Genomic DNA, 25,432 nt, shown 5'->3' with positions numbered 1-25,432 from the left:
AGTGAAATTTGGTCCCGAACCTGAAACCCTCCGGTTCCGAAGCTGAGACCTTACCACCAGTCCAACACGGCACCTTATATAATTCCAAAATTGGCACTGTACAGTAACGATTGATTCATAGAAAAAAATAGATTTGAATTCATTAAAAAAAGGTCACATTGAAATTTTTCCTATTTTAATGTTGTTTCAATAACAATCGAATGCAAAATTACTATTTTTGAATTAGTTAAAGATGTATTGTAATAAAATAAATTAAAAACATGCTTGATTCCTAGCAAAAAATTTTACACTATTGCATTCAACTTGCTTGTAATAATTTGTTATCAGGCAAATATTTAGGCTTTATTTTTAAGCATTTTGTTATAGTTTCATAATAGAGTATTGTTAAATAGATCGATTTGTAAACACAATAAATCCAAAACCCAATGAGATAAATAAATGAAATTTAGTATGAGATTTTATTACTAACACATTGCAAATCTGAATAACATTTTTAACACTACGAGTCGACAAGATGTTGATCTATCCAGGCAATTCTGAATGTGAAAACTCAGCAATACAGCCAGTTAGATTAGTACAAAGTCTCTTAAGTAATATTTCAGATCCGGTTCTAATTTTGGATTTATCTGTTAACTTATCTCTCTAAGTATGTATATAAGAAAATGAAACATAGAAAATTCTAAGTAAACTAAATTTGATACTAAATCTCGAGACTGAAATTCTTGAACTATATTTTGTTTTGAACCCACTTGATCAACTAGAAAAGATACGAAGTGCACACTTTGAAACCAAAAAAACTTTGACTTTTGCCAAAACCAAAACAAAGCCAAACCACTTTGAAAACAAAGCTCAAATGTATCGCATTGTTTACGGGTAAAACCAGATAAGGAAACCTCGATTTTCTAACAGGTCAAGATTATTTCGTCATTCATTTTTTAAAATCATTTGCATTGGATTTCTTCATTTTCCTTTGAATTTATAAAATAAAAAATTACAAAGCATATTGTTAATTTTTTTTGCTTCCAATAAATAATATTTTGAATAATGTATTTTAACTGAATGGAGCTATTTTGATGAATTGAGCCATAGAAACCATATTTGGATTTTGATAAATCGTTTATTGATTATCATAATGTTTATATAAATGATTTATTATCATTATTTTATTAGTTTAGTTTCTAGAAATTTAGATTAGTTATCATACTGAGAGATAAAAGAGATCCGAATCAGTTTTAGTTTCATTTTTTTAGATGTATCAATACTTTAAGCTTAAAGGTTAACTGAGGCTTAGTGTTATAGAACTGTATTAGTTTCAAGCTTATAACATATTTAAAGATTAATTTGAAAAGATGTCATAATTTCGAATGCCATCGAAAAGATAAAGTGAAAAAAGAATATACAAGATCATCGCCTCTTCAAATTCCCCACCACACTATGGTGAAAAATTGAAACTTAAGAAAAGATATTTTATTTGAATAACGCGCATATATTTGGTAGAATTTCATTAAAATTGGGTTTTGGCTATCGTCCAATCTAATAGCAAAATCAAACCACCACCACATCTCCATCTGGTAAACGTAATCAAGATTTGGTGCGATTTTATTTTCGAATTTTTTCAGAATTATCAACTTTTATTCGTTTATATCAAGACTTTTTTTTAAACGACACATTTATCAGATAATTCAAAACATATATATATATATATTTTGCATTTTCATTTTACACAATTTTACACATGTTTATATAATTAGAAGGAAAGATGCAATTTTTCATTTGCCTCCTATTGCTTTAAAAATTTCAAATTCTGTACATTTGTGTGGTTTTGATAGCAACAGACTATTACAACGTTTTCTGAATTAGCAACTCGGATAATAAATTATAATTTAATTTTAATTTTATACTTATGGTACAATCTGGTTATTAATTTATGAAAAAAAAGGTTTTTTAAGTTCCCTTAATATTTATTATATGAATTTAGTGTTAAAAGTTAAAGATAATTAAAATAAAAAATTCTGTCTTATTATAAATTAATAAAAGCTTATTATAACGAATAGTTTTCATAAAATTTATTAAACTATAAATTATTAGTTGGATAATTATTTAAAGGAATAATAAATAGCTTTAATTTAATAAATAGGAACTAAAATTCCAGAACTTTTGCATGCAGTGCTTATCTTAAAAGTTGCATTAAATATTTAAAGATGCAATCACAAATACTTTATCGTCATTTTCTCTATTTATTAAAATATTAATGAAGTGGGAAAACTGTAGTGAAATAATTCTATTTATCAAATAATAAAAACGATGCAAAACATCTAACATCAGAAAAATCTTGTAAAAAATATCGTTTTCTAATTAGAAAAGTTTTTTTTTTTTTTTTTTTTTTACAAAATTTTTTTTTGTTATATTTTTTTTACTTTATTTTGATGAAAGAAAAACTATTTCACAAAAACGAATTAACGATTTCAGATATGTTTAACAAAGTAAAAATAAAAGTTTTTTGGAATGATTTGCAAATAATAGTTTACCCAATATGGAGGCAAAGCATAAATAAAATTTAAGATGTATACTAAATTGATTTTAATCGAAATCAAATTGTGTTTATTTAATCCTTTTTGATATTCTTTCATTTTTTCCCAAGAAAATCGTCTTTTTAATGTATAGTTTATTATTAAAATTAAATAATATTAAATTTTCCATCAAGGCATACCTTTTTATTTGCTTTAGAATTAAATTCAACTTTTAAATTCATTTTTAAAATATTTTTCAAGACAACGTTTTATGAATACAAAAATTATTGAAAGATACTTTTTACAATATAATATTAACACCAGCTTGAGTTGTCTCCCAAAAGCCTTCTTGCATAATTTGTAATAAACTTGTCACACCAGAGAACGTATAATAGTTGCGAAATATTAAGTTTTGGCTTGAATTCAGAAATTTTGCAGATTCCATCGTGTGAACCTTGGCGAGTTATTTGGCGATTAATCAAAAGATAAGAGGTTAATAGTATACGAAAATGGAATTTATATTTTAACCGCGTTTTCCCAACCGATTGAATATAAAGTTTAGCATAGAGCTGCAATTGTAGTGACAAAATCACTCATCCATTTTTATATATTTGAATCATTCAGTTTTTAATTTATCCTATTTGCGTACCTGTAAAAATATAGACCGACCGACAATCAACCCATTCTTGGTTTTGTCTCACAATTTGACAGTTGTCTTTCCTATAGATGTTAAATCCAGGTGCAGAATCTTATCTATCTAGCTCTCTTCGTTCAGTAGTTATCGTGTTAACTTATATTCGAACAAGTGGACAGACGAAATTCCTCTGAAGAGGCTTTATTCAAAATTTGATATAAAGTCTGAAAATTTGATGTCAAGATCGTATACCAAATTTCAACCGTCTAGCTTAAAGCGGTTTTGAGTTATCTTTGTCATAGACAGACGGACATTTTCCAAAAATTTAATCTTCGAACTGAGGGAGGTTAAAATCTGGAGATCCGTCAAAATCTCGAGTTTGAAATTTTTGACGAGTACTGTTTTTCTCATATACGTAGTATAGAGAAAAGTAAAATACAAAAAAGTTAAACAAAAAAATAAACATCCATTGATATATATGAATCAAATACGGTAGGAGGGCATTCCAGTTTAAATTTTCAATCATCGATTCAAACCTTAGATTTGTAGAAACTATCAATCCATAAATAAACAATGTGCAAAAACACCTATATAATTTTTCTGAATCTATAAAATAATAAAATATACATTGTATTTAGAGAGCGCTAATGCTGCTACAACTAAAACACAAATGAACTTAACCAAAATTAGAAATAAATATTAAGTTAATAGCCAAAGAATCAAAAAGAAAGATTAACTGAATCCGGCCCGAAGACTTTCTCAAGGGTCACCCTCAGGCAAGGATTCAAACCAGGGATTTTTTCTGTGAGGGGTCTGACTTTCGTCCAACAAACTGACCCCTCGTGACCCGAAAATCCCAGAAAATTGAGGTTTTAGAGATAAATTAGTATCACAAGATTAAAACAAGTAAAAACACTAGAAAAAAACAATCCAAATAATACCACAGCAAAACAAACCACAAAATACATGAAAATAGTAATATAAACACAAGGCAAAATACTTACAAATTGAAAGTACAATTCTGAAGAAAAACTACTTGGGGTTAAAACGTGCTATTGTAGATGCATTTCGTTAAACTAAACTAAAATTTAATTTTTCCACGTTTACAGCTATATCCTATTATTATTAACTTAATATTTATTTCTAATTTTGGCTTAGATTTGTAGATTATTTTGAAAGTTAAAAAAATATACCAAGAAAGACCCATTCTAATCAGAGATCTGTAGCTTGGTATTTATTTGGACATATCATTTATAACCGAATTTAATCAGCTGAAAACATTTCTCAAGCCGTCATTCATAACTGTTGGTTCACCAGAATTTGAAAACACCGTCCTCTTTTCAATGTGTTTGCTCTCGCAGAAAAGACGGTCAAATGCAAACAGATCCAACTGTCCTCTCCTTCAAAAGCTCTAATAAACTGAAGAATATATAATTAAATCCGTTAACTAAGTGGAGACGCCCATCCCTTGAGATCACTGCAACATCAAAAGACGTTCTGTCTGGCTGTCAAATCTCTCGACATATCCTCTAATTTGATTGCTTCTCATTCAATTCCCGTGAGAGATTCGATTATAATAACCATTCCCGCCAGACCTTATTCGACAGAGAAAATGACTCGCTTCTCTTAAATTCGGAATCTGACATCGGGGTATTCGGACACGAGATTGGATTTCAAGATTTGGTTTTTCAGAATGATTGGCAAGGACTTATCTAATTCATTTACGGTGTGATGAATTAAGAGTAAAGTAAATGAAATGAAGTGGAAGAAGTGTTTAGAGAACAACTGAATTTTTGGAGTGCTAATGGAATATCTTTTTATTGTAGTGATTTTTTTTAATACTAGGAATGGACAGAAAGTGAAGGTACTTTTAAACAAGTAATGCTATTTTAGTTGCAAATGTAATTGTTACTACTGATAAATTTTCTGGAAATATTTTTTGAATCATTATTAGAACAGTTTGTTTGAGCTTTGTTACCTGAAGTGTAATACGATATTTATTTAAGCAAAAATTAAAGCTGATATTTATAAGTTATTGTTTAATATCTTGTTATTTACTATGTGATAATTTAAGTGCATAAATTTTATGTTCTGATAGCAAAAATGGAAGAGAATGATTGAAATTTCCATTTGTCATTGTTTTGATGTCTGCTTCTTAAATACAGTCTATAAACAAAGCCAAAATAAGCGTTTGGTCCTCAACTTTTGGTTGAAAGCCAAAATAAGCATTGGTTCTTCTTTGAAGACTTTTAGAGCAGATTAGAGATAATGCCTCTATTATCATAATCCACATTAATTTCACAAAAGAGCGTTAAAGTTTTGCAATGTCATTTCTTTTGATAACCGGATTTCTTTCATAAGCCATTCGTGACATATTTAAAGCACATCGGTCTGAGACGAAATTTTACGATCTATTGTATTGTAGTTTCTTTAACATCTCGCTACTTTCCAACCTGATACTGCCTACAGACATACACACAACACCGCTTCATGCCCCTGCAATTACAACCCTCTGGTTATTTAAACAGTGTAATGATCATGAAGTGGGGGAGACATGGAAAGACTCGCCTGTTCTATCCATTGTCCGACTTCCGAGATTTATTGATTGAAATTTGGTTTTTGGATTTTAATATTGGATAAAAGAAAGCCGAAACCAATGAGCTGTTGAAATAAAAATGGGAAGTAGCTTTGGCTTATAAAGCAAACCATCAGAGATAAGTCATATCACTGACTCTCTGATCCACTCGAAGCCACACGGTTAAAGAAAACTGAATGGCCAGACCCCCGCAACAGCAACACTGGTGGGAACTGTGGTTGAGTCCTAAGGGTCATCATCACCCACGGTACAACTCTCCCCGAAGGAAGTACGTCTCGTCATTAATGGGAGCTAGATCCTCCATATTTTTTTGGACCCTCCAGAATGGTGAGATGCAATCATCATACCTAAAGCATCTCATCTCCACCCCCCCCCCTTAACAGCAACACTGGTGGGAACTGTGGGTGAGTACTAAGAGTCATCACCAGCCACGGTACAACTCTTCCCGAAGGAAGTACGTCCCATCATCGATGGGAGCCAGATCCACCACATTTTTTTTGACCTTCCAGGGTACCGAGATGCAATCATCATACCGAAAGCCTCATCCTCATTTCGAGGTGCCCCCCCCAGGGTTTATCATCAGAGATAAACTGAAAACTTATGCTAATTTACATAAACAAACTTACAGGTTGCTTGGGATTACAAAATTCAGAGAAATAATAAAAATATCAACAAAAAATTATAAATGAGAACAGAATTAAAAAAATAAAGAACAGCACAAATAAAATATACAAATAAATGCTATGTACAAACACAAAAATAACAGAAAAATAATATATAGATGAATAGTGCTACTCTTAGGAATAAATTTCTTGAAATCTCAACAAATCTTGATTTTCTGCTAGATGCGTAGTGGACCTACAGAAATACTGCACGCCTTGCTATAAATTGTGCCCAAACGTGCTGCATGCATATTTGATCTTTTTACTCAACTGGTTCTCTGATGAAGAACATTTGGCTTGCATTGGGATGCGCCTGCAATTTATTCCAGAATGTTTCCAATTTAGACTTGCAATTGAAAATAGCTTGACAAGAAAGTCTGAAGAGCCACAATTCCGGAATTTTACATGTCTACATGATGATAGATAACATTCTGTATCCAGTAAGACTTTAGACTAACGTCTGATTGGCTCTTTACGTTGTAGCAATCTAATTCTGGAATGAATCCAATTGTTCTGAAATGATAATTTTTCTTTTTCTATGTGTGTGCTTCCTAACCATTTTACACACAGTTAGATAATGTCCTGGCGCATCTATTTATAAGTTTTAGTTTTTATCAAAATTTTTTGTAGAATTTCATATTTCTATGACACTCATAATGTATCAGAAAAATTAAATTTTTACTTTATATCTCTCTAAATTAAAAAGAAAATCAACATCTTATGAAAGCTACAAACCAAGTTTATTATAAAGAAATTATTTAAAACTGATCTAGTCCTAAATAATCTATACTTATAAAAGAACGAATGAGTGTATGTGTTGGTGCTTTTACAGGCCAGATCGATTGACCTATTGATACCAAATTTGGCACATGCATAGCTTAGAGAACAAAAATATGCACATCGGAGCGATTTTTTTCAATTTTTAATTAAAATTTTAATTAAAAATTACGCGAAATTTCGGCGTTATATCGCGATAACTTCTGACAATGTTATTTCACAAAAATTACTTTCAAAGTTAATGTTACTTTTAAGTTCAAAAAATTATCTTTAATGATACCAATGTTATTATAACTTATAAATTAAGTTCCTATTTTTAATAAATTTAAAAAAATAACTTAACCATGTTTTTAAACAAGTTATTTCGCACAAAATAAAAATTTAAATCTGAACAAGCACGTTACGTGTACATGGGAAAAAATTAGCTTATATCAACTTGTTGCCATCATGCTGACGAAAACTCAAATTAAAAAAAAAGTCACTGTTGTTGTAAATTAAATGTGATTACCGAAATATGAAACTTAAAAATATTTTGCTGAAGAAGCTATTAAGAAACCAAACTGCATAAATATTTAAGCGAGTTCGCAAATTGTACAGACTAAGTCTATGGCAAAGGATACCGACGTGCTCTGATTGGTTTAAGCCTTGGCATCTTTTTGGCAATGTTTTGCCTAAAAGATGCCATACCTAAATATATTATAAAAATAAATAAAATTTGTGAATTTTTCTCCCCTCCCCATTTTTTGCCGTTTACATGTAATATTAATCTGGAACACATATACATCAGAAAAGATCAAATCCTGAAACCTAAATTCAGGAAATATAAAAATTACAATTTATTAAAAATATTTTTTTGTGTGGGTTGCTTCTTAATATTATTTTGATATAACTAAAAAAATTAGCTACGAAATAACATATTCCGTTAAAGCTTACATATTTATACGTGTTAGGCATTAAGTAATCATCTCCCCATATGTAGTTGATGGGAAAGTAACAAACGTTCAGCAACAAGTTTCAATGACTGCACAAATTATCTAATAAAGGCACGAAAATCATAGAAAAATAAGAATTATTTAATTGCTGCATCGTATGTTGAGTAATTACTTTCATTTAGTTTTTATACTTCTGCGCATAAACAACATTAGTTACTGTATTACTAGTATTATTAGTAATATTATTATTAATTAGTATTAGTAGTATTACTAGTAATATTTAGAGAAAACAATTATATTAATAAAAATTAGATCGTGTTGATATTCACTCGTATCTTCCATAAAACTAATGAAAGGTACAAGGTTTGAGCCAAATAAGCGAAAACTACACTGAGTGCAAAACATTGCCAAAAAGATGCCAAGGCTTAAACCAATCAGAGCACGTCGGTATCCTTTGCCATAGACTTAGTCTGTACAATTTGCGAACTCGCAATATATATTTAATTGAAAATTTTAGAGAGCGTTTGTCTTGGTGAATCAGCTGGTTGCCAAAGATTCTAGTGTTGAATAAAAAAAATAAATAATGCATAATTCATGTCCACGCTGTTTATAGACAATAGTACTTCAGGTATGAATATGCTATACAATAATACTAGAAATTGCAGTGACATTAAACCTATTTAATAATATACATTTAATATTCATTCATTAATATTTACCCACTAAATTCTATTAATTTAAAACTAACAAAAATTTTAGTAGTTAACCAATTTAAATATTGTATAGCTAATCAAGATTCCATATCTGTTTAAGTAAATTTCCATTGGTTAGAGAAAATTACAAGCAATTTATTTTCCAAGGAAATAAGGCCCCTTTAAACCCCAAACTCTATTGTGGAACAATCATCTTATACTCTTCGTTAACAATCACTCCAAACAAAGCCTTAATCTCAAAAGACCAATAATTGAATGAATTAAGAAGATGAACTAGCTCAACACAAATGGCCATTGATTTGAATCTTTGGAACTGGATGGTCATTGATCTGAATCTTGTCATCCCTCGATCGTCTATGATCCACTATCGCCCCTACTCTCCAAAAGGGGGGGGGGTAATGGGACCTCATTAAATGCAACCTTTGACCAGCCTTAAAGGAGTAATCCCCACTTTGAGGAAATAATGCTTCGCAAGATTTCGCTGCAAATGTTAGTCGCATTGCAGAGTAGTTTCGATAGAAATTTAGAGGCCCGCATTTATAGACGAATGATACAGAAACTGTATTTGAATTATGTAACGAATGAGTGAATATGTTTAGAATCTCATCTCTCATTCGACATAAATCTAGAATACAATACCTGTTATACCCTATAGTATTCAATTAAGATTTTAACATGATTCTGGGTGCTGTAGGAACTAGCGAACTAAATGAAAACATTGACATTCTTCATGGAAAAAATCTTTTAGGATGGAAGACGACACAGACTTGCAACATCAGGTGTGTTCTTTGTTTATTTTTACAACCCATACGAAGAAATCGCTAAAAACTGCAAACCATCTTGGCGAAATTTTGCCATCTTATGTTTAACGAAACTAGGAGATTGTCTTATTTTGAAAATTGCCAAGTAAACCCAAGAATGCAACCATCTTAGCACCATATATATGATGAAGCTTGGTGAACTTGGCGTAATTTCAAAATCGCCAAGTAAACCCGAAAATGCAACCATCTTGTTATTTTATGTATGATGGAACTAAGCGATCTTGGTTTAATCTGAAGAACATCAAGTAAACTTGATTGTCTCAAAAATAAACATTCCTGCTTCTGTGAAATTTAAAGCATAGACACTTTTCGAAAAAGTAAATAAATTAATTTAAAAGAAAAATATATAACATTTTTAAATAAAAATCAATCAAAACGTTAAGGTCGTGCCTGCACAATTCTGGAACATATAAAAATGCAAAAACCATTTTCACATCTTAAAATTCAAATAACTTTTCAGCAATATTAATTACAATTCCCAATTTTTTTTCTCTGATTTTAATAGTTTAAGAATATTTTATTTTGAAACAATACTTTATATTGATTTAATTACTGAATTTATATGCATGCGTTCAGGCGATATTAAATAATTATTTTTTGTACTTGTGCAAGTTATCGTTGTTAAAAATAATAAAGAAATTCATTAAGAATGAATCGGTGTAGCTCTGTGCTGAATCTGTTGCAACAATTTACAAAATACAATTGTAAATTGCTGCAACAGCTACAAAATATGCTACATCAATATAAATTGATACAAAAAAGAAAGTAAATGTAAAAGCAGTTTTAAGTCATTATATTATATTGAATAGAATGCACAGAAACATTTTTAGTCCATTTTAAAAATTCAAATAAATAGCATTTCGGAAATACCCGTTTTATTTCCGTACATCCCCCCCTCAATTCAATTTCATTCAATTTTTCAGTATAATTCAAAGTATATTTTACAAACGCAATATCATTGTTTAAGGTACTGGGGATTTCTACATGTGTTGAGACGATTTTAAATATGTTTGAATTATCTCTTCTATTTAAGTAGAAGAAATGTTAAGAATGAAATAAATATTTATGTACATACCCTTAAACCTTATTGCGCTACTAAGAATCGACAAGAAGTTCGGATTTCTTAAGTTACTTTCTTAAGTTACTTAAGTTACTAAGTTAAGGAAAACTCAAACAGATTTTAAAAAGTCAATATAATTATATTTTTATATTATATAGTTAATAGTAATGTAATTATAATTAACTACCTTACTACATATAATTAGGATAATATATTTTCACTTAATATGGCAAAAAATATAGTAACATGACATAAAACCGTTGACAAATTGCATTCCATAATCTCTGCTATTAGACAGTGATGTATTTTTTCAAAGCTTTGGATTCATTCATTTTCATCTATATAAACTTCCACATAAGCAGATCATTAAATTGAGAAATGGGTTAAAAAGATTTATTTTTAAAAATAGCTGGAATACGAATTAAAATTGCAGATAATGAGTATTTTTAATATAATATGATGAAATTATCTCCAATAAAATTCTAGCATGAAAAAGGAAGAATGCTAATTGTACAAAAGGTAACCAGTAACTCAATTCATCTTTTACTTTATTCCTGTCACCTTTTGGCTGCAGCTTAATTTTTCCTAACAAAAAGCCATTAATCGTTTAGAATGATGGAAATTCAAAATTCTTGCCTGATTAGGATAATATTAGTATGTTTTTTTTTTAATTTCAAAATCTTGAGAAATGGTAAAATTTTATTGCACATAAATGAAACATTTCAGTTTTTCTTAGAGTATTACTCAGAAAATCAGAAGTTAATTATAAATTGCGCAAGATTATATTCAGTTGAAAAGAAGGATTTTGAATAAGCAATAAATTAAGGATAGAGAGAAAAATTATAATTCGAGGAAAGTTAAAAAGTAGAATTAAATTAGAACACTTAAGAATGCTTTTACAACATTTTTTCTTCATATTTAAATAAGTTTTAATAAAAATTTCTTTCCATATAATTTGATTTCTTTTTCTTAATTTAGTTTTGTGTATTTAATATAAAAAGGAATGGAAATAAATTTTCCGGGACTACCACCATTCCCCCAGTGTAACCAAAATCCTATGTAATTTTAATTCGAAAGATAATATCTAAAATAGAATAGAAAAATCGATAAGTTGCTAATCAAGAAAATGGATCAGTGAAAACTATCGACAACCAGCGACAATGGTCTCCCAAAACTTTCTCAAAAATTCTCTAACAAAGATGTTATCCCAAAGAATGGTTTGCATGGCATTGGCGTTCGATACTGACAAAATATGAATCTTTGGCGTGAAAATTCGCCTTTTTATTGAATTTATGATGCCTTGGCGAATTATTTGGCGATTAATCTCAGGCATTCGGTTGATAATAAATGAATATCAAATCAATGTTTTTGAAGCGATTTTACCCAACTGATTGAAATTGAAATTAGACATAGAACTATAATTGCAATCACAAAATCATATGCCAAATTTGAGTCATTGTATTTTTGAGTTATCGCGTTTACATATTTCTGAAAATACAGGCAGAAAGACGGCCATCCCCTAGTTGACTTTGCCTCAAATTTGCATCGACAGTACAGATTTATATCGGATTTCACTCATTCAGTTCTCTTCCTTTTGTAGTTATGTTAACTTACATTCGAATAATCGGATACAGACTTTTCCTGAATGGATTTTATTTAAAATTTATTAGAAATTTACAAATTTAATGCAAAGGTTATATACGAAATTTCATCCGTTTAGCTCAAAACACTTTCGAGTTATCCTTGTCACAGATAATTCGAAACTCTTACCCACAGACATAAGGCTACAAATGGTTTTTTTCAAACTCAAGGAGGGCGAGAAAGGGAAGATTCATATGTCGAATTTTTTGAGGATTTCAATACCGTCTCAATATTTTGTATTAGCGAAAATAAAAATTATTTACACGTATAGACATTCCCCTCCTCCCCCAGTGGCACAATAAATAATGTCTTCGAAGACAATAAACCGAGAAATCACTGCCCATTTTCAAACTAATCATAACAAAACATTTTAATTTATTTGGTGTTAAGAATTAAATGATGTATTTATTAAAGTTGCCTTTCAAATATTTAAATAACCTACACAAATTCTAAGGCAAAACTCTTCAACACAATCGCATCCATTTACACACTACAAACTTATTTGCGCAAAGCCCATCTGATATTTATCTCAAACTATTTTTAGACTTTTACACTCAAATATAGGTGAACTTATTCAGGCCATCACAGCTATATTCTGAAACACAAACTGACTGTAGTATTCATCGGAATTTTCGGTACCTTGCTTCAGAACGGTACGGTCGTTTCCGATCCCGCCCCCTTAGCTCGCCCCCGTTATCTCATGGGGAAAGGGACATCATTAAAATTGATCTTTAACCAGAGTTACAGAAATGATCTTCATTTTGAGAAAGCAATCTTTGACAGATTTGCAAGAGTGGTTGTTCGCTGGATTGTTCAGCTATTTGTATAGAAACTGAGAAACTTGTGATCGTCGGATTTGGATAAGGAATTTGTGTTTGAATTATAGAATAAAAGGATTGATTCATTTTGTCTATCTTGTCTTGATAAATATTTGTTCTAGAATGTTAATTCATGTCATTCAGAAATAAATTAGATTTAGTTTTAGGTAAAGCGAATAAATCTTAAATTAATGGAATATTGATACGAATACAGACACAGCTTGAATCTTAAGAATTACTCGCCATAGACGCTTCTCTAATTACATTCTTGTAATGAGTCATTTTTAGATTCAATTATTCTTATTTCTGTATGAATAATAAGCTTTGAAATTATACGGATATTACTTAAGGAAAGGTGCAAGAGATTTTTAGCAATGGTCTGATAATAAGGATGACACCCAAACTGGCATTCACATTTCTAATTCCACATTTCAGACTAATGGGATGATATTTGATTGCAATAATATTAATTTCTAATTTTTAAATTTTTTTATAATTAAGAAAATATAAAATTCCATGCTTTTTATTGCTTTTTGATTTATGACTTGAAACAACTAACTGAAAAGTACTCACTTGTAATACACCAATTTAAATTTTTTTAAAGTATTTTTTTAATTTTTATGAATTTTTTTTAGGAAGGAATGGTTTTGTTAATAACGTAGTAAAACACTTATATTTGTGAATTTTTGCATTAACTCTTTAAAGGGCCATTTTTTTTCTAGTCATATTATGTTATAATATTTTTAGGCTTGAAATTAGAATAAGAAACGGGATTCATTTAGCTTATTAGATAAATTTAATTTGATTATTTAATTAATTTGGTTCATTAATAATTAAGTGACAAACCAAGACATTTCATTTTGAGTGAGATAAAGAACTGAAGCATCTAAGTTTCTGGTCTTTCTAAAACAATGTGTCAGAACTTATGCCAACCTACACAATTTCATACAAACATTGATAAATTTGGCGGGAGGCATACTTCCCACGGCCTTAGAAAGGGTTAAATAGATTGGAAAAATATCGTTGAAACAAAAAATTATCTGTTGAAATCCAGTGAAAATTGGAAATATGAAGGGTTTCTTCTGCGGTTAAAAATAGATACAAGGTAAAATACTAATTTAAAAATTTATCAAATGTTTCAAATGATTAGGAAATATATTGTTTATGTTATGAACTAAGAAATGAGATGTATTTTTATTTTATTTTTTAAATAATGAAGTTCCTTAATAAGTAAAATGAAAGTTTCCAATTCCTTTTTTTTTTTTTTTTTTTCGCAATATCTTGTAACTTCAAACGAGCAATTCTTGTGCATTATATATAAATTTATTTCTTGTATCTCGGAAACAGCTCTATTGATTTCGATCAAATTTTACATTTGGATAAGGATTTGCTTTTCAAGTTTATCTATATAGGTGTCTTTCTTGAAAAATTGCGATTTTACACACACACATTACTAACTATTAGAGCCTTTTTTTCTATCTGCTCTCATGCTGACAATGTCACATAGAGCCATTTCGGACCCGATTTCTCTATAACTTTTATTATAAAACAAATATATATGTACAAATATATATGTAACAAATATATATATGTAAATATATGTACAAATATATATGTAACAAATATATATATGTAAATATATATATGTAAATATATGTACAAATATATATATGTAAATATATATATGTAAATATATGTACAAATATATATATGTAAATATATGTACAAATATATATATGTAAATATATGTACAAATATATATATGTAAATATATGTACAAATATATATGTATCAAATATATATATGTAAATATATGTACAAATATATATGTATCAAATATATATATGTAAATATATGTACAAATATATATGTATCAAATATATATATGTAAATATATGTACAAATATATATGTATCAAATATATATATGTAAATATATGTACAAATATATATGTATCAAATATATATATGTAAATATATGTACAAATATATATGTATCAAATATATATATGTAAATATATGTACAAATATATATGTATCAAATATATATATGTAAATATATGTACAAATATATATGTATCAAATATATATATGTAAATATATGTACAAATATATATGTATCAAATATATATATGTAAATATATGTACAAATATATATGTATCAAATATATATATGTAAATATATGTACAAATATATATGTATCAAATATATATATGTAAATATATGTACAAATATATATGTATCAAATATATATATGTAAATATATGTACAAATATATATGTATCAAATATATATATGTAAATATATGTACAAATATATATGTATCAAATATATATATGTAAATATATGTACAAATATATATGTATCAAATATATATATGTAAATATATGTACAAATATATATGTATCAAATATATATATGTAAATATATGTACAAATATATATATATATATATATATGTAATGATAGATAAACTATAAAACGAATACTCTTCTATAGTAGATTGTTTCTAATGACATGCTAAACTAAGTATATTCACAATTTTTTTTTATTAAATGATCAGTTTATGTTTAGGTAACATAGAGAAATATTCATATGTAATCAGTATGCGATTTTATATTTAAATATTTTTTTCCAAAATAAACCTTTCACAAAAATAAATCCGCCGAGTAAAGTTCGGTTTTCCTGTATTGATGCATTAAGACATCTATCTGTAAAATCATTTTAAATGAACTAATTTATTTGCCGTGGCTCAATACAAACAAAACTAAGAAATTATTACAGGAAATTTAAGTAAAACATATGCATTAGATTAAATTAACACCTTATCTTTGTAAAAGGTTTTTATCAAAATTTAAAATTTTAGAAAATAGCATTTAAAAATGTAATGCAACATTAAAACAAATTACACAAAAAATAAAAGTAATACAAATTACAATATTAAATAAGAAAATATTCTGCATCTTCGCCAGACATATACTTTTCAACATAATTACCTAAATGATTAAAATACATTAAAACTTTACGTTATTTTATAGGATTCAATGTAATTCACTTACCAGGTCCAATAGAATTTTGTTTGTGTACAGGAAAATATTTCATCTACTTGAAAGGTCCTTTTTCACATCTTGCATTATTCCATCCCTTCTATAATAAAAGGTGCATAATTAAAAATTTAAGCAATAAAATTATAAAACATAAATCTCGAGTGATTAAATAAATTCAATTCAACTGACATTTCAATAAATTTACTTTCTTATATTGCTATTTGTATAATATGTAATGCATCTGATGAAACAATATAAAAATAACAATTTGAATGTTTTGATAACTGAAAATTTTAACAGTGAAAAGTAAATACGTAAATCAACTTCAAATCAAGCGTCAAATCAAGACACATTTATATTAATTAACTTTTAACCCTTTATTAAAAATATTGAATTGTAATTTCCTGTGATATCTAAATTAATGAAAATATACATTATCCATAGAAATTATTTATTATTAATGGATGTTTAATTTGTACATTTTCTCCATCAATCCATGTCAATTATTATACGATTAAATTATAGTTATGTTAAAAGAAAATTCACAATGCAACAAATTAAACTCAATAATAGTAATATTTACCTTCTGTAAACAAAACTGTGAAGTTCAGCATTAATTTATTAAATAATAGCAAGATAATATTAAAATACATTTAACTAAGCAACATCAATAACTTCACTTCTTAAGAAGACTTGTTTATATGCAAGAATTTAGATGATTTGTACATATTTTTTTATTTAACGACTTTTTTAATATCTGAATAAATGGAATTTTTTTAACTGACATTTCAATCGGTTTCTGATGTATTAGAACTTTACAAAATCATATGTTTTCGTTTTCGATAACAATATACATAATTAGGTAATAGTTTCATATTATTATTAGTTAATTAACTTAACTTAATTTTGATTTTATGTACCCAGTACTATGCAATATCGAATATAGATAAAAAAAAGATTTCACAGTTCTATAATATGAATATTATATTGATGAATTAAAAGTTAAAGATAAAAGTAATTCATTTTATATTAAAAATATTTTCAGTGCAATAAAAGGGTTCTGGTATTAACTTTCAGCATATTAAAGCATTATCCTTTATTGGTATAAGAAACATGTTTCATCTGCTTTGAGCGTTCCTTGTGAAATATATTTATTTTAATAATTCACATATTTTAAAAATAATACTTTAAAATCACAATAACAAATGATGCATTTCATTTTTATCTAATTCTGGAATAAAAATACTTTTATATATTTTGCATAATTTACATTCAAAATAATGAAATATCTTCTAAAATATGCTTAATCATTTGCGAACAACCAATTACATGTTTCTGAAAATAAACTAGTTGAAATATTGCACTCGAAATTGATTTAAACAGATGAATCGTTTACCAAGCATTTGCAGACGATAATATTTATCTTCGCGCACAATTTGGTGTAAAACGAAATCAAAGTAAAAAAATTCTATAAATTTAACCTATTTTCTATCGCTATTTGTTATTTATTTTATTTGTCTCCAATTTTCTCTGAAACAAATCTGACAAAGTAATTGATGTTTTCGTTTTAAATTCTATTTGCAATTTTTAAATTGAAAAGTTATCAAAGTTTTCTAATGCGATTTATTTTGTCTTAAAATATTCAACTGAAAATAAATAAAATTGTAATTGAATGCAAGAAAGCACATTTTTTTTAACTTTTCACTTCTAACTTATTTGATTTTCTGATTCTGTTTTTAATTTTTTTAAGAATATTTTTAAATATTTTCTGCATCAAATTTTAGATTAATGATATCCTTAAATCATATCTGGAAAAATATATAAATATAATAGAAATCACCAGATATAATTTAATGATATCCGTAAATTATATCTGGTGGTTTCTGGAAAAGTAATTTGATTTTGCGGTTCTTTTGGTTTTTAAGGTAAGATTTGGTTTCTAGTAAGGGATACCCTTAATAAATTTTTATAAGCTTAGTTTTTATACATCATAGACTAAAAAATATTTTATTTGAATTATTTTCTGTAGTTTATTCTCCAATTTAAAATTCAATATAATAAATATTATAGAATCTTGAAAACAATTTGAATGAAAAATTACTTCAAGGTAATTCTATTGATATAGAATCAAAATGTAAAATTAATTTTTTCATTAACTAGTGCCTAAATTATGAAAGCATTAAAAAAGTAGATTGACATCCTGAAGACACAACTTCAAAACTCGGGCTCATTAGGAAGAAAGAAGAAATTTATCTTAACTTTTTTTTCTTTCAATACCATTTTGTAAAAGTGTGATGCATGGTTTAATTACAGATAGTCGATAGTCAACGACTGCTCCTAATGCTAGTAGTATATTCTTCTGAATTTAACTTTCTTCGGGCACACGATTTTAAGAAAAATAAAACCCTTAGTTGCGCAGAATTTTTTTCATCATAAAATAAAATTGAAAAAAAAAGCATTCATTTTGTTTACTTAACATAAAACATTACTCAAAATGAGAACAAATAATATTTATATAAGCCATTTTTCAGAAGGTGGGACATATAAAATCCTACCATATCGCAATTTTAAAATTAGTATAAAATATCTAATAACATGGGTTTTTTTTATTATAAAACAATTTATTCACTCATAATAAAAAAACAAGACATACCATCAGGAACGGTTAAAATGCATAGCATCTTACAATGCGCCAATTTTAATCAGGGCAGAACACATAATTTACTGATATGTTTTGATTTAAATAATTTTTTTTTATTTATTTAAACTTTACCATTGGTGAATAACATTGCCATTCAATGAAAAACTTTAAATAGAATTTTAAACTGCACGATTATGACAATAATCATCTTTTCGATTTGGGTTAAAATATGTATCACCATACACAAGAGGCTATACAAAATAAGGCTTACGGTTTTAACTGGCTTACGAAAGAGTTAAACGGTTACCGTTACCCCAAAGATTTAAAAAGTATCGAAAAAGAAATTTAACTGGAAGTGACATGATGAAATCGTATCTGCTCTTCATAATTTCTCATGTAAGAAATAAACAAGGAAAAGTATTGAAATCGTCGAAAATTCGAACTCGAGATTTTGACAAATTTTCCCATTTCTGATCTCCTTAGGCCTAAAAATACATTTTTGGAGTTGTCCATATTTTAACATGACAACACTAAAAACCTTTGAGACAGATGATTGAAATTTAATGTATGATTTGTACTCCGTTACTATTTTAAATTTTTATCAAGTTTTGAACGAAATTCATTCAGAAGCTTGCCTGACAGTTATTTGAATGCATATTATCACGATGACAACAAAAATAAAGAGAGCCAGATGGATAAAATTTGGTACATAGATTTAATATATAAAATACAGATACATGTGAAATTTGAAATTAAAGAGTTGATCATCTACCGATCTGTATGTTCACAATCATGTCAACACGATAAATAAAAATGCAATTAATTAAATATATAAAATTCAAAATCAGAATTTGACTACAATAGTAGTTTTGTATCAAATTTTGATTACAAGTGGGTAAAAGAAGGCGTTGGAAATGCACATTCGGATTTCTGTTACTTCTGCATTAACTGCATCCCAGTGATTAATAGTCAAATGAATCACTAAAGATCCCAGGCATTTAACTCACTTAATATAAACGTTATTATTAAAGTTAGTATATTAGAATTATTATAGTGATGTGGTGTATTAACGGGCGTTGATATACTAAGTTTAGTTTAATTATATTAGCGTCCCGTTTTAAAGCAACACCAGGGTTATTTTGGAAAAGAAGCTAGTAATTTTGAACCCCGGTCAGATGACGAGGATAAGACATGAGCTGGCAATCTCCCACACCAAACGTCCTCACTACACCGGCGGGTGGACATTTGTCTCCTACGGTTTTAATGTGAACTAGATGCGCTTGCACTACGCTTCTTTTGTGGAATCTTGAACCTGTAATCTTCTAGTTCTAAAAACGAGACCTTACCACCAGGCCATCGTGGCTCCTTACAAGGTATTAGACTCTTTCGTAGCTATTTTTTAGTAAATGCCATGCAGTTAACACTTTGAACTAGGATGTGTCTTTGCATGGACCATTGAAGACTGTGCATCATTTTGACATTTTATTTATTTTGACTGTCAAAAATACATTTAAAGTGGTAAGTAGATGTAGATTAATTTTTTCGGAGAAATTCAACTTAAAACAATTATATATATACTAGCCGCCTTTAGCGACTAGCCAATCTTAATGTTCATTTAAATTTTAATAATTAAATAGGTTGAACCGGAGTTTAACCCTCTTCTTCGCCCAGTTGCGATAACGCGCCAAAGCTGACAATCTTTATTAGGCACTATAATTGAATATCTGCTCCTTTGCTTTTGAACATTTCGCAAGACCGTTGTTGGCGATTTTTAAAAATTGCGCCTAGCAGGGGATTAAACTCCGGTCGTACCATTAAATATTTTACGCAATTCCAACTTTAATAGATTCTTCATCAAAATATTTTAAAACTTCAAATTTTGATAGTCATATAATTCACTCATAATATTATAAAGGCCTTCAGTCATATCGTAATATGTATCTCTCTAATTTTCTGTTACCTCTTGTAGAATTTATGCTTTAAATTAAAGTGTAAATGATTAATCTGCAATTAATATAATAATATTTTTTACTGAAACAAAGCATTTTTTTTAATAAATGATTACTGATAACAGAGTCACTGAGCGTTTAAACTTTAAGGGCACTAAAGAATATCTTTTTTAATTTATAAGAAACTATCAATCCATAAATAAACAATTTTAACAATTAGTTTATTAATAACAAGTTTATTAATAACAAATTTGAAGATTTAAAGTTTGAAAGTTCATTCACTAAATTCATAATTCTAGATCTTATCAAATTCAAGCTTAATATAGGAAAAAACGATTTACTATTTAAAACTAAAAGTAATTTAAATAAAGAATACTGTGTAGTGAGATTTTTGGATGTTTGCTTCGAAAACCTAAAGTTATGCACTACAATAAAGAATTTTTTCCTTTAAAGGATAATGCAATAGCTTCAATAGCATTTAGTTATTCAGCAACTTTAAGAAAAAGAATCTGTAACTATAATTACTATAGCAAAAATTTAAATAAGATAGACAAGACAGACTGTAACTGTAACAAAGATATTTATAAAGATTATATAGATGCTGACAAAGGACATATTATAACAGGGAATTTGAAAATTATAGATTCTAACTCTTTAAGAGATTTCATGGAAAGGGGTACAAAATTTAGATTAAGAGAAAAAGTTAACATTAAAAAAATCTTAATTTCTATAGGACAAGATTTGGATCTTTTTATTTCCAAATTATCTAGGAAATACCATTGGCCTCCAGAAGGTTTCAGAGAATGGAAAGTAAGGATCTTAGAAGACATTAAAACAAAATTTAATGCAGACAACGTTAGAACTAAAGAACGAGGAATTTATTTCAACAAAGCTTTGAAAAAAGAAATAAAAAATTTAAAAGAGAGGTTTGTTATTACAGTAATAGATAAATCGGCAAATAATTTCGGTTTAATTTGTAAATATTATTATAAAGAACTTCTAACTAATGAATATAACTCTAATTCAACTTACAAATTAATTAACACCGGGAAAAAAGAATTGGATAAAAGGATGCTAGCTTTCGCTAAAAAAATTAAAATCAAAACTTGCTCTTTAAACTACCCTTACCTCTTCCCAACAATAAAATTTCATAAAAAACCAATAAATTTTAGATTCGTAACTTGTAGCACCGGCAGTTACAATTACTATACGGGAAAACATTTCTTTAAATACTTAAAAATTGTCCTGAATAAAATTAAAGAGGAAGATAATTTTATTATCAATAGTAACAAAGATATTTTGGACTTCCTAAAAAATAACAATATTAATAAACTTAATACTTATGATTTTGAAAATTTATACACTAATCTACCTCATGAAAAGTTAATAGATGTCTGTACTAAAATATATGAAGAATATTTAAATAGAGATATTATTACAAAAACTAATTGGTTAGAGTTATGTAAATTTAATATTAAAGAAAACTATGTTTTTAACGGAATAAATTTTTATAAACAAGAAAAAGGAATTCCAATTGGAACAGCTTTTTCAAGTGCGTTAGCCAATATTTTCCTACATTATTATGAAAAAGAAATAATTAAACTTAACTTAATAATAGGCTGGAGATATATTGATGACTTAATTTTGTTAAATGTGGATAATCCTAATGATATTATTAATTGTTACCCAAAAGAATTAATTTTAACTCAAACAAACGAAAATCAACTTAAAGCTAATTATTTAGATTTAAATATAGAAATTGATAATGGAAAAACTTTGATAGGTATTTATGATAAAAGGGATGAATTTAGCTTTAAAATAATTAAACTTAGTAACTACCATTCTAATTTAAACTCTAAAATTTTCAAAAATTTGATATTTTCACAATTTAACAGGATTAAAAAAATTTGCAATAATAAAAGCTCTTATATCTTAGCAACAAACAATCTCATTAAAAATTTAACTATTAACGAATTTCCCAAAAACTTTTGCAATATAGAAGTTTTGATAAGAGAGGGTCTGTTTAATTTCTAATTTCTGACTTCCTCCGGTTTGTTAGCTTTGAGTTTTAATTCAATAGATGGCGCTTCAAGTTTGATGACGAAACGTGGGAGGCGGATATAGCTGTAAACGTGGAAATTTCAGTTTAGTTTAACTAAATGCATCTGCAATAGCACGTTTTAACCTCAAGTAGTTTTCTACAGAATTGTACTTTCAATTTGTAAGTATTTTGCCTTGTGTTTATATTACTTTTTTGGTTCTATTTTCATGTATTTTGAGGTTTGATTTGCTGTGGTATTATTTGGATTGTTTTTTTGCTGGTGTTTTTACTTGTTTTAATCTTGTGATACTAATTTATCTCTAAAACCTCAATTTTCTGGGATTTTCGGGTCACGAGGGGTCAGTTTGTTGGACGAAAGTCAGACCCCTCACAGAAAAAATCCCTGGTTTGAATCCTTGCCTGAGGGTGACCCTTGAGAAAGTCTTCGGGCCGGATTCAGTTAATCTTTCTTTTTGATTCTTTGGCTATTAACTTAATATTTATTTCTAATTTTGGTTTTTTAATTTATGTAATATCTCAAGAATTTGTCAACAAAATTTTCTCAGATTCATCATGAACACATCGATTAATTAACAATGTTTCATTTTAAATGCATCAAACACTAAGAAAATAAAATGAATCGTTTAAAATAATCGGTCGAAAACAGGTTTAAAAAAACTTCTTAAAAAACGATGTAGTTAAAACTATAAGCATATACAAAAAGATATATAACTTACATAAATACAATTTAATTACAAAAGCATGCAACTAACCTAAAAATAATTCAAATCACTGAAAACAGGTTAAAAAAAACTACTTAAAAAACGATGTACTTAAAACTATAAGCATATACAAAAAATATATAACTAACATAAATACGATTTACTTACAAAAGCATGCAACTAACCTAAAAATAATTTAAATCATCCGTTGATAGTGGTTGTCATGACAACAATCAGAACAATGCGCATGCGTGAATTTTCTTCGCCAGTTGGGTAACGCAAATGCGTGAATTTTTCTACGCCAGTTGGGATAACGCTATGCAGATTATACATTTTTAATTTCCTTTATTATGTGTTATTTTAATTCAAAAGTACTTCAGAATGAATCTGCAACATGGATTAATTAACAATGTTTAATTTTAAATGCATCAAACATTAAGAAAATAAACAGAATCGTTTGAAATAATCCGCCGAAAAATGTTAACCCTAGCCTCATTACTGTTGGGAGAAAAAAAAGCTGAAGTCTTACTCATTTGGCGGTGGGGAAAATGGAAGATTTTTTTGGCGGGAAAATTAGTTTTTAATTAATAATTAAAATTCTATTTAAAAATTTTAAAAAAGGGACCCCAGGTGCACATTCCCGACCTCTAAGGTATACATGTACCAAATTTGGTAGCTGTATGTCAAATGACCTGGCCTGTAGAGCGCCAACACACACACACACACACACATTGAGCTTTATTATAAGTATATAAATGTTTATTTTTCTGAGCAATAAACAAATCTTTGAGTTGGGTGCATAATTGGGCATCGAATTATTTCTCCCAATACAAAGGAGGAAGTTATGAGACGCCCCTGCCTTTGGTTTCGCATAGAACTTGCTAATTTCATGATTTCGGAATTGTCCAATTCTTATAAGTACCTCATGATTTAGAATCTTATATATTCTAGAAATATGCTCATTGAAATTATTCTCCCCTCGACTTTCTCATAAACATTTCTATAATATGGTGCGTTCTGTATTTTACTTCATTCTATAATGAAGCAAGTCAGCGATCTTATTGCAATAATAAATATACCCTTTAACGTATTTGGCGAAATTTGAACAACTATCTATAATTTCGAATAGAGATCACAATTACATATCTAACATACAAAATTGTATTACTCGCACATTTATGCATCTGGCTTGTAGTGACTTGGATTTATCGCATTTATAAACAAGCGAACAGAAATGCAGAACATACGCATACTCAAACTGATGATAGATTTCTGAAAAAGTTTTGGTTTTTCAGTTCTAGTAGGTTTCAGTTCTATTAATGAAGCAGCGAGAATGATCTTGCTAAAACTTTCTTACATACTCTGTAATAAACTTATCATACCAGAGAACGCCTTGTATTATATTGGCCCCTACAATAGTTACGAAATATGGAGTGAATTTAGTATTTTTACTGAATATATCGAGTCATCTTTGGTGAGTTTGGCGATTAATCCTTGGCATCAAATTAATAATATCCAAAAAACCGAATTTGTGTACTATGTGCGTTTTTCTATACCGATTGAAATAAAAATTTCACACAAAACTGCGTTTATAAAATCCCATAGCAAATTTAATATATTTAAGTCAGCGTGTTGTAGAGTAATCACGTTTACATGTGTGGTGAAAGTTTATAAGCCAATTAACAGCTACGCTACCCGAGCAATTGCTTTTGTATCGTAGTCATGTTGCTCGGCTGCGAACCACAAGGTCCTAGGTTCTATTCTCGCTCTTCGCAAACAGCTACACATGTTTCTGAAAGTACACTTAAAAATTATCGGGACTATTGAGCAATCAAGCATTTATTGGATAAACCTTCCATATGAATAATA

This window comes from Argiope bruennichi, chromosome 7 (assembly GCF_947563725.1).
Source record: "Argiope bruennichi chromosome 7, qqArgBrue1.1, whole genome shotgun sequence".
NCBI lineage: Eukaryota > Metazoa > Arthropoda > Arachnida > Araneae > Araneidae > Argiope > Argiope bruennichi.
This window is presented reverse-complemented; position numbering follows the sequence as displayed.